Raw genomic sequence first — 13,837 nt, 5'->3', positions numbered from 1 at the left:
AAATGCGCCACTCTGGTTGCGGATGTTGACAGTGGGGAGGCCACGCATGCGTGAGCGCAGTGGGTATAAGGGAACTCTGTACTTTCCACTCGATTTTGCTGTGGACCTAAAACTTCTCTAAAAAATAGAGTCTATTTTAAACAATTATGACAAAACATTTTGGAATTAATTTCAAGAGTAATCAAGAGCCCAAGGTAGAGATACAAAAGATCGGGGGAAATATGCTGCAATGACAAAAGTTGCTGAAATGTAAACAGGTGTAAGTGACCAAATAAGATTCACGGGAAGTTAGAGCCTTTAAGAGCCTTTGCTGAGTTAGAGCAGGAGGCTGCCAAGTCCCCACAAACGAGGATCCTGTCTCAGCCTTCTGGTGATAGGAAAGGTCTGGGAAAACCAGGGGAGGAAGAATAATGACACTTGAATTGGGCTGATTTGCTTTTGGATTCTTGCATCCACAGTGAAAACAAGGCCACGTCAGTCTCCTGGAAGATAGGCGATCCTGTGGAGGAGACCCGAGGGACTCCAGTTACCAGCCAACCATTCAGCTTCTTGGCTAACCAACCCAGAGCTGACCACCAATGTACGACATAACTTAGCCAACACTGTGAAACCATCCTAAGCTGTTGATGCACAGAATTTTAAGCTTGACGTGTTTCTATGATCTTAACACTCTGTATTTCGGGGCAGTTTATTCCACAGCAAGAGTAACTGATTCAACTCTGCAACTGCGGACTTCTTATCAAAACGCACATGCCTTCAGCCTTTTCGTCTGTAATGTGTGGGTAAAATCAACTTGAGGTTGTAATCATGTTAACAAATGAACGTTTAAAACATATAGAACATAGTAGGGTTCCAACAATATTTTAAGTGAATGAATAAAAGGTGAGTATTCAATAAACCTTTTCCAAAAAAAAAAAAGTATAATGATGATGATACCTGAGGGGACTTTCACCACACAGACTTCTGGGACTGGGGAAACCCGAGGTTCAGGGAAGCCATCAGTGAAGTAAGATGGAAAACGCTTGCCTTGCCAGGAACTTACAGGACTGCGATCAGCCAGGCTGTTATTGCAGATCTAATGGAAGAGAAAGCGCTTCCACTGCTCATTCCGCAGCCAAACCACAGATCCTGGCAACTCCTTGCCTCTGAGGCAACAAAGACACATTCACAGGGCTTGGCTTCTTTCTTCTGAAATCTACACCTCAAGCTACAGAAGTCAGTCACGCGAGGCTAGCCTGCTGGGACCAGCTGGGAAATCCATCCATGGCTACTGCTGAGATCTCTGGCCTCCCTTCCCTCAGATGCCTCCTCCCGTGTGCCCACACATGTGAGTTCCGGGAATGCCTGCTAATGACAGGCCTGAGAGTTTCTTCTGTTTTGCTTCCAGGAATTTTTTTTTGGTTTGAAGCTCTTGAACCAGGAAAGAGAATTACCTTTTACCACTTGAGAGACACCTTGTGGGCAATCCATCAAGAATTCCGTAATATCCAGTGAAAAGATATTTTGAGAGCCAACAAATTGTCAGGCCTTGTTTCAGGTCTTAGAGAGGCAAAGATAAAGAAGATTAGAGCTTCCTTTTCTTTTTATTATCCACCAGACCAAAGGAATGGCCTGGGGACTTGGTGCAAGGCAGGAAGTGTCAGAAGAGCTGGATGTGGCTCCTGCCTCTGCCAGGTGATCACGGAACAGTCGCTTATGGTTGTTGAGCCTCAGTTTCCTCATCTGTAAAGTTAGTGATGGGCCTAGATGACCTTGCTGCCCTGTCCACCTCTAACATTATATGTTGGCAAGCCTGTGGGCACCGGCAAAATCATCAGTTACTGGAAGAATCTTTTTTTTTTTTTTGCGGTACGCGGGCCTCTCACTGTTGTGGCCTCTCCCGTTGCGGAGCACAGGCTCCAGACGCGCAGGTTCAGCGGCCATGGCTCACGGGCCCAGCCGCTCCGCGGCATGTGGGATCTTCCCCGACCGGGGCACGAACCCGTGTCCCCTGCATCGGCAGGCAGACTTTCAACCACTGCACCACCAGGGAAGCCCTACTGGAAGAATCTTGTTTCCGTGTTCTCAGAAAAGCCTGGCCACCTGATTTTTCCTTTTATAATTATTACGTCATAGTTGATATTGGCAAAAGAACGTAACTATCACACAGGTAATGATGGACAAGAATAGCAACAGGAAGATCTGTGGGCCTTAGAGATCACAGCCAATACCATTGCTTCAGCTTGTGGGCTCCTTTCCTGTACCACGCCCTGCCTACCCCAAGAAGTGACCAGCATCCTGAATTTATTTCTATAAACTCCTGGTTTTAAAAAATAAGCCCATACATATACAACATCAAATAATATACTATTTAATTTTGCTTGCTTTATAAAAATGATACTATACTAGACCATACCCAGTCTTCTTTTCACTTGCTTTTTTTCACTCAGTATTAATGTTTCTCAGGTTCATCCATGTGGCAGGGAGCTCATTATTTTCGCTATGGTATGTAACATTTTATTGCACAAGTATGAATAAATAATTGTTCTCATTCTCCAGCTACTTTGGACAAGGGTTGTCTGGTTGTTATTACAATATTGCTGTGAATGTTCCTGTACATAAGCGCTGTGCAAAAGCTTCTCTAGAGTTTATACTGAGAAAGAAGTAGAATCAAACGAACCTTAGGCACGTGTGCAAGAGTTTCTCTAGGGTAGAATTACTAGGCTATAAAGTATGTGAACGTTCAATCTATGTTTTCCAGAGGAGTTGGTCTAGTTTAGACTCCTGTCAACAGCGTATAAAAATTCCGATTGACTCACACCCTCTCCAAGATTTTGACAGTGTCCGACTTCTTAATTTTGGCCAACCCAGTGGGCGAAAAGTGGCATCTCACTGGTGTCTTAATTTGTCTCCCTGGTTACTAATGAGATTGAGTGTTCTTTGATGTATTTATGGACGACTCAAGTTTACTACTCTGTGAGCTACCTGTTCCTGTCTTTTGCCCATTTTTCTACTGGGCTGTTGGCTTTGTATTTATTCATTTAATTATTGGACTTTGAAGATTAAAAGAAATCCTCTTTACATATGTTTTATTGGTCATACGTATTGCAAATATCTTTTCCTGGTTTGTGGCTTTTCTGATCACTTTCATCACGGATCTATTGTGAAACAGAAATTCTTAATTTGAAAGAGGCCAAATTTATATTTTTTTTTCTTTTGTAGTTTGTACTTTCATGTTTTAAGAAATCTTTGCCACCGTGAGGTCCTAAAGATACTCGCCTACATTTTCTTCAAATACTTTAGAGTTTTGCCTTTTACATCTGAGTCTGAAGACCCACCAGGATTTGATTTTTCTGTATGGTGTGAAGCAGGATCTGATTACAGGTTTTTTGTTTTTTTTTCCATATAGTAACCAGTGGATCCTGTACCATTTACTGAAGAATTCGTTGTTTCCTTAGTGATCTGCAGTGCTTTCTCCATCATATCTCAAGCACCCACCCCTATCTCCTCTTTCTGTCACTGTTTCTGGGTTCTCTAGTCTATTCCAGTGAGCAGTTTGTCTATATCTGTGCCAGCAAACACTGTCTTCATTACTTCAGCTTTGTAATAAATCTTGATATTTCTCTTCAGGAGTGCCTTGTTTACTCTTAGATCTTGGCTTCTCCACATAAATTTGAGAATTATTGGTCAAATTCCTCAACAATTCTATTTGAATTTTTTTACAAGCATTGTATCCAATCATTAGAGCAGTCTGGGGAGAAGTGCATATGTATGAGGTTTCCAAAAGATTATATTATGGTCCTTGAATAGCTGATGGTCTAGTGGGGAAGACAGACACAGACACATTGGTATAATACCATGTGGTAAATATTATATAAACATGAAACAGAGGAGGAGCTAGGGAAAGTGTTATAGAGAAGATAGCATATGTGAAGGCTCTCAGTGAACAAAGAGTCTGTATTCTGGCTTCAGATGTAAAAAGTCTGTCTATCCCATTTTGTCAGACCCCCTCAGGAGATAACCACCAAGGTTACCCTCATTGAAACCCTAGAAATTTTGTGATGGTTGCACGGTGGGATCAGTTTGCCCTGGACTTAAACCCAAACGAGTATGCCCCATCCCTTCTTTTCTCTGTATCCAAACCTGGACATCAGCACATGGTATCTCTTTCAGTATTATGTTCACCCCACAGCCTACATGTTGGTTACCTTCATAGGTCTGACTTGTCTTTCCCAGAGAGACCTGCTTAGGGTCTCTTCAGTCTTTTTATGAAGCCGATTTGTTTTACAACTCAGTTTTACAAGTTCAACTTTCCATAGCTTTGCCTTCTAGACCATGTTTTCCTGGTGGTACGTCAAAAATCAATTAGTACAGAGCCCTGAGTGCCTATTGTGGGGCTAGGCAGTTTCAGGGCATGCAGAGCCAAGGGATATGGGGTCAGGCAGACCTGGGTTTGAGTCTTGAGTCTTTATTAGCTGGGTGACTTGGGCCAACCATTTAATTTTCCTGATTACGTGGTCCTTCGGGTATAACAAAAGATGATAATTCTGGGTTCAGATAATATATTTAAAGGATCTTGTACATATAATTTTTTTTTTTTTTTTTTTTTTTTTTTGCGGTACGCGGGCCTCTCACTGTTGTGGCCTCTCCCGTTGCAGAGCACAGGCTCCAGACGCGCAGGCTCAGCGGCCATGGCTCACGGGCCCAGCCGCTCCGCGGCATGTGGGATCTTCCCCGACCGGGGCACGAACCCGCGTCCCCCGTATCGGCAGGCAGACTCTCAACCACTGCGCCACCAGGGAAGCCCATGTACATATAATATTTTAATCAAAGGAAGAACAAAAAAAAAATGTTAGTTTCAAAAAACTAGAACAGAGCTGCGTTGCCGGGGTGGGGCGGAGGCGCCGACTATCCCCATGGCGGCTGCGCCGGAGCCCGGGGAGCCCCGGACGGGGAAGGTAGAGTTACGTCATGTGACATTGGAGTAGGAGGATTTATCTTGGTGACTTTAGGACGCTGGTTCCATTGTAGGTATAATTATGCAAAGCTAAGAATCCAGGGAAGACTTGCCAGAGAAGGAATTAAAAACAAGATTTTATATGAAAGTACCCACCTTGATCTTGAAAGAAAACAACGGCGGCAGCAGCAGCAGTTCAGCAGCCTTGAGTACGGAAAACCCAGACGCAACTCACTTCCGTGGGAACAAAGCTGAGATCGACTACAGAAAGCATTTTACGTACCAATAAGGCTTTCAGTCAAGTAAATAAAGCATGTGTAAGTTGTAGTCTTTTTTACACGTGTATGAATATTTACAAACTTATTCTGGCCCTGTATCTACTGTCGGTATAGCATATAGTGCACTCGTACTTAAAATAAACCTCGTGTCTAACATGCTTAGAAAAAAAACAAACAAAAAACTAGAACAAAAGATGATAAATTGCTTATGAGATCATTTTTTCTTCAGAGGAGCATATGATGTAGTGGGAGGTAAGACCCTCCAAGAGGACATGTACTAAGGGAAAAGCACATGCTAATAAGGTCCAAAAAATCACGTTGACACTCTGCTTTGATCCAGAAAAGATTGAAGACACCACATAAAATAGATAAATGCAAGCAAAGTAACAACTTAGAAGTGATGAAAAAGCAAAGCAAAATCAAGGGTGAGGCTTACAGTGAAGGTGGTAAGGAGGAAGTGCAGAAAAATGCACACCAGAGAGTCCATTCCACACGCTTGCCTTAAGGGGGCACATATTCCATGCTAAGCTTTCCAGTGGCCCCACCAGTAGTCATAGTGACAACTTACAGATAACTACCGGGAATGCCAAGTACAGGAGAAGGATCAACACGGAGACAGGCTGGATAGGGAAGGCGCCTTGACATTAATGAGGTTTGAGCCAGGTTTTGATGGACATTGGAGCTATGGATTTCAGAGGGAGCCACCCAAGCAGAGTATATAGGAGGAGAATAAAGAGGTCGTCCTGGGGTGTAGGGATCCTTTTGGCTGGTCTCAAGGTAGGGCAGGCAGACGACTGAGGTCTTTAATACCAGCCTTTAGATTTCACACAAAAGAGAGCCCTAGCTCTCCCTGATGAGAAAATGACCTGATGGGAGTGGTATTTGGAGGAAATTACCCTGGCACCACACAGCTGCAATTTTCCCCTTTGCAAATTATAATTCATCACGGGCATTTAGGAAAACGCTGTCATGCATGTCTCTCCTGATATGGTTCACATCTGGCTCTGCCATTGGCAATACAAAGTATTTAGGAAATCTGTGCAGCATTAGTGTCTAATAACCTTTACTTTAAATACAGTGAAGCCGACCACAAACTTAGAAATGGCACCCATTCCTCCAGAGTAATCTATTCCAGGTTCTCTTGTGACTGAGGAAATCCCTTGCTGTGGCTGCATCTAGTAGTCTGGACACTGTCATGAGTGTTGAAAACCAGGGAGGTTGAAACTAATCTTAGAAATAAGAGTAAACTGAGTGACTTTCACTTTCAGTTTGCGCATGTATAAAGTTTTGAGAGTTTGAAATGGCTCTAGACTGAACAGCATTCTACATAAAATAGTACAATCACCAGGATTTTCTTTTTAAAAGAAAGTTGTGTTTTGTAGCATGTGGACATCATGATCACTTCAAATATTTGGATTTTAAACTTAGGCTTGAATTTTGGCTGAACAGATTTTTCCTCTGTTGTATTTTGAGGGACTAAGGAGCTCCTTCAGTCCTTAGAAGAAATAAAATTAATAGCTTCTTAGTTGTTCAATGACAGAAATCCATAGAAGGTAGGAACTAGTACCATAGGCGGTAGGAAAATATCTGAGGGAGCACACACTTTCTCAGCCCAAGAAGAGCTCTGGGCAAAACTGTAGGCAATCTCTTCTTGACCCCAATTAGTTGTAATCCATGTGCAATCCATCCTCTGGGACAGCTGTTATGAGGCTATGCAGGCTATGTGGGGAAATCGTATCCTTGCTAAACTTTTGAAGGAGAAGGGGAAAGAGCAAGGCTTTATTGCTCTGACAGTCATGAATTCATATAATCCAACTGGTTGTTTTCTTTGGAGGCCATTCCCAGCTGACTCTTGTGAAGCAAGTTGAATTTGTTGAAGGGGAAGCAGTAAGATGAACCACAGACCCATCTTCCTTGATTTGTCCGTAACTCTCAGCTGGGAAGAGAATTTCTTTTGTCAGGGACAGAAACACTTGGGAAAGACAGTCCTGATGAAAGGGTCTAGATTTTTAATTCTTCCACGCCTATGTGGATTGCTCCAGTTGGGATGGTCTCTGTAGGGAAGTGTAAGTAAAATCTGGAAGGGAAACAGAAGGTGTAGAGTTTTGTTAAGTCAATTTTTCTTAATGAAGTTCATTCATTCACTTACTTAACAAATATTTGAGAGTCTTCTGTGTACTAGCTGCTGTGCCTGGTGCTGAAGGTACTAGGGGATATAGAGACAAAGAAGATAAATCATGGCGCATGAATCACTGATGTGACGTATGGCAGGGTTAACACTTCTCAAAGCGTGTAACAAATGATGATGCCCATTCCGTAAAATTCTCTTGCCCCCACACAAACAAAGCAGAGAGGGTGATTTTTTTCTCAAATAAATTTGGGAAATACTGTATACTCTGTTTTGGAGTTACATATTGTATCATAGAACAAAAAGGGCTTTGATAGGTTCTGCTCTCAATAACTGTGCTCTTCTTTGTTTGATCTAGCATTTATCAAAAGCCTCTAACCATGGAAATCCACCTACTGATACCTGGGAGACTAGTTTTCTGTGAAACACCCTTTGGAAAACACGGGTAGAGGAAACTCAGTGGAAATTATCAAGTGTTTAAAACTCTCAGGATCACAAAGCTGGCTGTGGTTAGTGGTGGTCAAGGGTTGCTGCCACTGAGTGAAATCCACTGCAGAAGCCACTGGGCTTGTCCTCTGGGGCCACCAAAGACAGTTCTGTGCAGTACCAGGGCTCTCACTGTGTACTTTCCCTGCAAGAAATGACCTTTCTCCACCCACCCACTCACCCCACTCCAATTCGTATGTTTTCACAATCCTGGCTCCAAATTCACCTTTGCCTGGGAGTATTCTGTAAAGTGGCATCTTTAGAATAAAAGAAAAATTACTTTTATTATTTTATTTTCTTATTACAACGGCAAAGCATGCGTATCATAGAAACACTACGAAATGAGATGAACCAGTAAAAGGAAATAAAGCCCATCCAGAAATAACTACTGTTACTGTCTTAGTGACCATCCTCTCTAAGCTCTCCTCCACCCCTGACACACACACACACACACACACACGTATCAAAATGGGATAATTTGACCTTGTTCACTTAGTACTCTACTGCGATGGGGCCGTCTTCTTCTCGTTGAACTTGCCATGCCTCACACAGAGTGACACTCTGCAAGCGTCCCATAAATATGTGATGAACGAATGACCAATCCTAAGGTCTCTTCTAGCTCTGAACCCGTTTGATCTTTGTCATTCTTTTACTCTGTGAATCTTCCATGCATCCTCAATTTACCCTGTACTGGTTTTTTAAAAATTAGGAGACTTCAGTTTTTAGAACAGTTTTCAATTTACACAAAAATTGGGCAGATAATACAGAGGGTCCCCATATGCAGTCCCTCCCCACCAAAACCGTTTCCCTATTATTAACACCTCGCATTAGTGTGGAACATTTGGTACTGTCAGTTTATTTGTTTTGTTTTGTTTTGAACCACTCTAATAGATGTGTATTAGTAGCTCACTATTGCAATTCCCTAATGATATATGATGTCATCTTTTCATGTATTATTTAAAGTCTGTATTTTTATTCAGTGAGGGGTGTGTTCATTGCCTATTTTTTAATTGGGTTGTTCATTTCTTATTGTTGAGTTTTATGTGTTCTTTGTATATCCAGTGATAATTTCACTGGATACAGAACTCTAGGTTGATGGCTTTTCCTTCAATACTTTAAATATTTCACTCCATTCTTTTCTTGCCTGCATGTATTCTGAAGAGAAGTCCAATGTAATTTTTTTGTTTTTTTTGCGGTACGCGGGCCTCTCACTGTTGTGGCCCCTCCCGTTGTGGAGCACAGGCTCCGGATGCGCAGGCTCAGCGGCCATGGCTCACGGGCCCAGCCACTCCGTGGCATGTGGGATCCTCCCGGACCAGGGCATGAGCCCGTGTCCCCTATATCGGCAGGCGGACTCTCAACCACTGCGCCACCAGGGAAGCCCCCAATGTAATTTTTATCTTTGATCTTCTACAGATCAGGTTTCTTTTTTTCTTAAAAAATTTTTTTCTCTTTGGCTTTCTGTAGTTTGATATAGATTTTTTTGGTATTTATTCTCCTTGGTATTCTCTGAGCTTCTCTGGATCTGTGGTTTGGTCTCTGTCATTAATTTTGAGACTTTTTCAGCCATTACTACTTCAAATATATCTTCTGTTCCTTTCTTTCTTCTTCTTCTAGTATTTCCACTTCACATTTATTCTACCTTTTGTACTTGTTCCACAGTTCCTTGATATTCTGTTCCATTTAAAAAAATCATTCTTTCTCTTTGCCTTTCTTTTTAGAGATGACATATCTTCAAGCTCACTGATTCCTTTTAGAGTTTCCATTGCTCTGTTTACATAACCCATCTTGCATGTTGTCTCATTTTCCTTGAGAGCCCTTAACATATTAATCATAGTTGTTTTAAACTCCCTGTCTGATAATTCCAAAAACTATGTTATGCCTGAGTCTCTTATGCTTCTTTTGTCTCTTCAGACTATGTTTTTCCTTGTTTTCTAGAATGTCATCTCCTTTTTTTGCTGAAAGCTGGACATGATATATTGGGTAAAGAAACTGAGATAATTAGGCTTTTAGCATGAGCTGTGCTATGTTTAATGTCTTCTGCTGCTGTAGGTGCCAGAGGCTCTATTTTCTTCTGGTTTCCTTGTTGTTTTTCCTTCTCGTGTTGTCTTTATGTCTCCCTAAGCACTTCTTAAATAGAATCTGTGTCTTGCAGCTCTCAGTTGTATGCCACTGTAATTGTAGTGGAGCCCTACTGGTGTAGTGATTGGATGTGGGTGGGGGGAGGTGTTTTATAATTTTATGATTAAATGTCAGGCTTTTAGTGGGCCTGAGTCCCTGGGCTGTGGCCTTCAGAAATGTTCCTTAGCCTTCTCCCTCCCCTTATATGAGACAAGAAGACTAGAGGGGGTTAGAGGTGGCTAATTTCCCTTTTCTTAGGTTGATTTCTTTTTTTTATTATTATTAATTTATTTTTATTTATTTTTGGCTGCATTGGGTCTTCGTTACTGCGTGTGGGCTTTCTCTAGTTGTGGTGACTGGGGCTACTCTTTGTTGCAGTGTGTGGGCTTCTCATTGCGGTGGCTTCTCTTGTTGCGGAGCAAGGGCTCTAGGCACGTGGGCTTCAGTAGTTGTGACATGTGGGCTCAGTAGTTGCGGCTCACAGGCTCTAGAGTGCAGGCTCAGTAGTTGTGGCGCACGGGCTTAGTCGCTCCACGGCATGTGAGATCTTCGCGGACCAGGGCTTGAACCCGTGTCCCCCGCATTGGCAGGCAGATTCTTAACTACTGCGTCACGAGGGAAGCCCTCTTAGGTCAATTTCTGTTAGAGTACAGGTCTTACTTATGGAGAATGCTCTGGACTTACGTCACAAGGGTTACTTTTCCCCTGGTATAATTAAAAATTGTTACTTCCCTCCTCCCTCTGCTGGAAACAGGAGGGAATTGTCCTCCAATCTTCACTGTGAGAACCTGGTAGGAATCTTTGAGGTAAAAACCATGAAAAGGTAGCCTAACCTCCTTCCCCCAAAATCTGCCCCCAACCCACACCAGGGTTTCTAAATCTCAAATTGTCCACACTCAGCCTCCATTAATTCCTCAAAATTACCATTAAAGTGTTCCTACTGGTCACTGCTTCTAGTCGCTTCTTCTTCAGGTAAGCTGATCTCAGCTTTCATTTTCCATATGCACCTGTCTCTCCAGATTTCAAGATGGTAGTTTGTCCTGTGATTTAAATTCTCTGATGTTCCTAAGAAAAGTTGTTAGTTTTCAATTTGCTTAGTTTTTTTTTTCTTGTTGTGAGTACAGGACTGATGACTTTCAAGCTCTTTAAATGTCAGAGTTTGAACCAGAAGGTCCTCTAGATTTTCACCTGATTCACTTAATGGTCGTTTATTGAGCACTACCTGTTACTAGGACATTATACTGAATCTAGTGTGGGACACAGGCATAGCCAGTCCGAGCCTCTATCCTCAGGGACCATCTGAGGTTATTTTCTTTCTTTTTTTATAAATTTATTTATTTATTATTTTATTTTATTGGCTGCATTGGGTCTTCATTGCCACGCGTGGGCTTTCTCTAGTTGTGGTGAGCGGGGGCTACTCTTCGTTGCGGTGCGTGGGCTTCTCATTGCAGTGGCTCCTCTTATTGCGGAGCACGGGCTCTAGGCACGTGGGCTTCAGTAGTTGTGGCTTGTGGGCTCTAGAGCGCAGGCTCAGTAGTTGTGGTGCAGGGGCTTAGCTGCTCCTCGGCACGTGGGATCTTCCCAGACCAGGGGTCGAACCTGCGTCCCCTGCACTGGCAGACAGATTCTTAATCACTGTGCCACCAGAGAAGTCCCTGAGGTTATTTTCATGGTGTATACTTTGTCTCTCAAACTGGGCCAAGGTTCCCCATTCCTGGTCTGTGTGTTTATATTCTGGCTTCCTCAGGCAAGTTTTTCTCAAACAAGTCCATAGATCTACATTCTCAAGAGCTCAACAGTTCTCCAAGAACACTTTAAAATTTCATGTTACCATTTTAATTATAACATAAAATTTAGGATAGTTTAAGGATATTCTAGAACAGGGGTTGGCAAATTATGGCCTATGGACTAAATCTGGCCCTCTACCTGTTTATTTGTGTAACAAGTTTTATTTTTATTTATTTTTAAAAATATTTACTTATTTGGTTGCACCAGGTCTTAGTTGCAACATGTGGGCTCCTTAGTTGCAGCAGGCGGGTTCCTTAGTTGTGGCATGTGGGTTTCTTAGTTGTGGCATGCGAACTATTAGTTGAGGCACACATGTGGGATCTAGTTTCCTGACCAGGGATCGAACCCAGGCCCCCTGCATTGGGAGCGCAGAGTCTTATCCACTGCGCCACCAGGGAAGTCCCTGTATAGCAAGTTTTATTGAAGCACAGCTATGCTCATTTGTTTATGTAATGTTTATGGCTGTTTTCATGCTACAATGGTGGAGCTGAAAATAGTGGAGAAAGGGTATGGCCCACGATGCCTAAAATATTTACCATCTGGTACTTTACAGAAAGAGTTCACTACCTTTGCTCTAGAAGATCTTTAGTTGATTATGATCACATGATATCAGCATCAGTGCTTGTGTCTATGCTCATGAGGTCAAATGAAGATTTCAAATTAGGATTTTTTGGAATTTGAAAGTAAAAAATTGGAGAGTGAATTGGATAAGCACATGAGAAATTTGAGAACAAATCATGCAACGTGCAAAAGAACTTGCCCTGAAGTAGACAGAACCGGATTCATGTTGGGGGCGCGTGTGTGTGTCTGGGTATGTGCTGACTTGCTGTAGCTCAATAACGACAACTGTAGTGGTCATGGCAATGACCACATTGAAAAACCCTTTTAATTCCATTTCTAATTTCTGTCCCAGAAATAATGAAGCTGATATCCATTTCATGCTGCTTCCAGTGATATCACAATGCTAATTTGTCTTCAATGGAAGACAATCATCTTTACATAATTAGCAGGTAACACCTTATTAAAATCAGCATTGGAGAGTTGCCTGCTGACAGAGTTTTCCTTAAGTGTGAGATCTCAATATCCTAAACCAGCAATACCATATCCTAATCCAGTTATACCATTTTGTACAATATACTTACGTGTATTCTGGGCAGGAATTCCAGACTCTCCCTCTCAAGGAATTTCAGACTCTCCCTCTACCTTATAGGCCCATGACCCTGGGTGTTCTTTATCATTCTGCCTGCTCCTGTATTGGGGCTGTGAGGGATGCCTGGATGGGCTCTACAAGCACCCCTACCCCTACCCTAACCAAGAGCCTGCTCTTGAGGCAGTCTCTGTTCTAGACTCTCTTTTCTTCTTGTTGAGATTCCTTTTGGTGTCCTTTCTTGCCTGAGAACCTCTGTTAAAACCCATTGTGTTACACAGGTCTAATATCATTGATCTTCTCGAGGGAACAGGTGTTAAGTCTTGGTCAGTTTCCTCCTTAGAAGTATCTTGGGCCCGTTAACATTTCCCATCTCCTTCCCCCAGAGCTCTGTACCAAGCAGTGTGCTTTGGGAACAGCAGTCCTTGTGACGCCACAAAAGTACCCTGTTACATTTTTCACCCAAGACAACAGGGACTCTCAGAAGTCCACTGTGTGTGATGGATAAACCGTGAGGAAGACTCTGGGTAGTGAAGTCAGTGTAGTGCAGACATTCTTCTCACCCCTTTTACAGGTACAGAAGCCAGGAGAAGTCAGTTGTGCGCTTCTGTCCTTCTGTGGGATGTAAGGGTCCTAATACAATTTAGCTAGATGCGATTTGAAGACGTTTTTTAAAAAGAGCATAAAGCGCTCTAAGGCAGTGTTCATTTCTGGCTTTTTTTGTTATGGCTTTATTGAGATATAATTCACAGACTCGATTAAAGTGTACAATTCAATGGTTTTAGTACATTCAGAGTTGTGTATCGCACCAATCAATTTCTGAGCATTTCATCAACTCAAAACTAAATTCCATATCCGCTAGCTGTCATACTTCAGTTTCTCCATTCCTCTTGCTAAGTGTGACACTAAGCTAATTTACTTTTGTCTCTCTATATTTACTTATGCTGGACAAT

The sequence above is a fragment of the Neophocaena asiaeorientalis genome, unplaced genomic scaffold (assembly GCF_003031525.2).
Source record: "Neophocaena asiaeorientalis asiaeorientalis breed wild unplaced genomic scaffold, Neophocaena_asiaeorientalis_V1.1 scaffold171, whole genome shotgun sequence".
NCBI classification, from domain to species: Eukaryota; Metazoa; Chordata; class Mammalia; order Artiodactyla; family Phocoenidae; genus Neophocaena; species Neophocaena asiaeorientalis.
The sequence above is the reverse complement of the archived record's forward strand: the minus strand, read 5'-3'. Positions refer to the sequence as shown.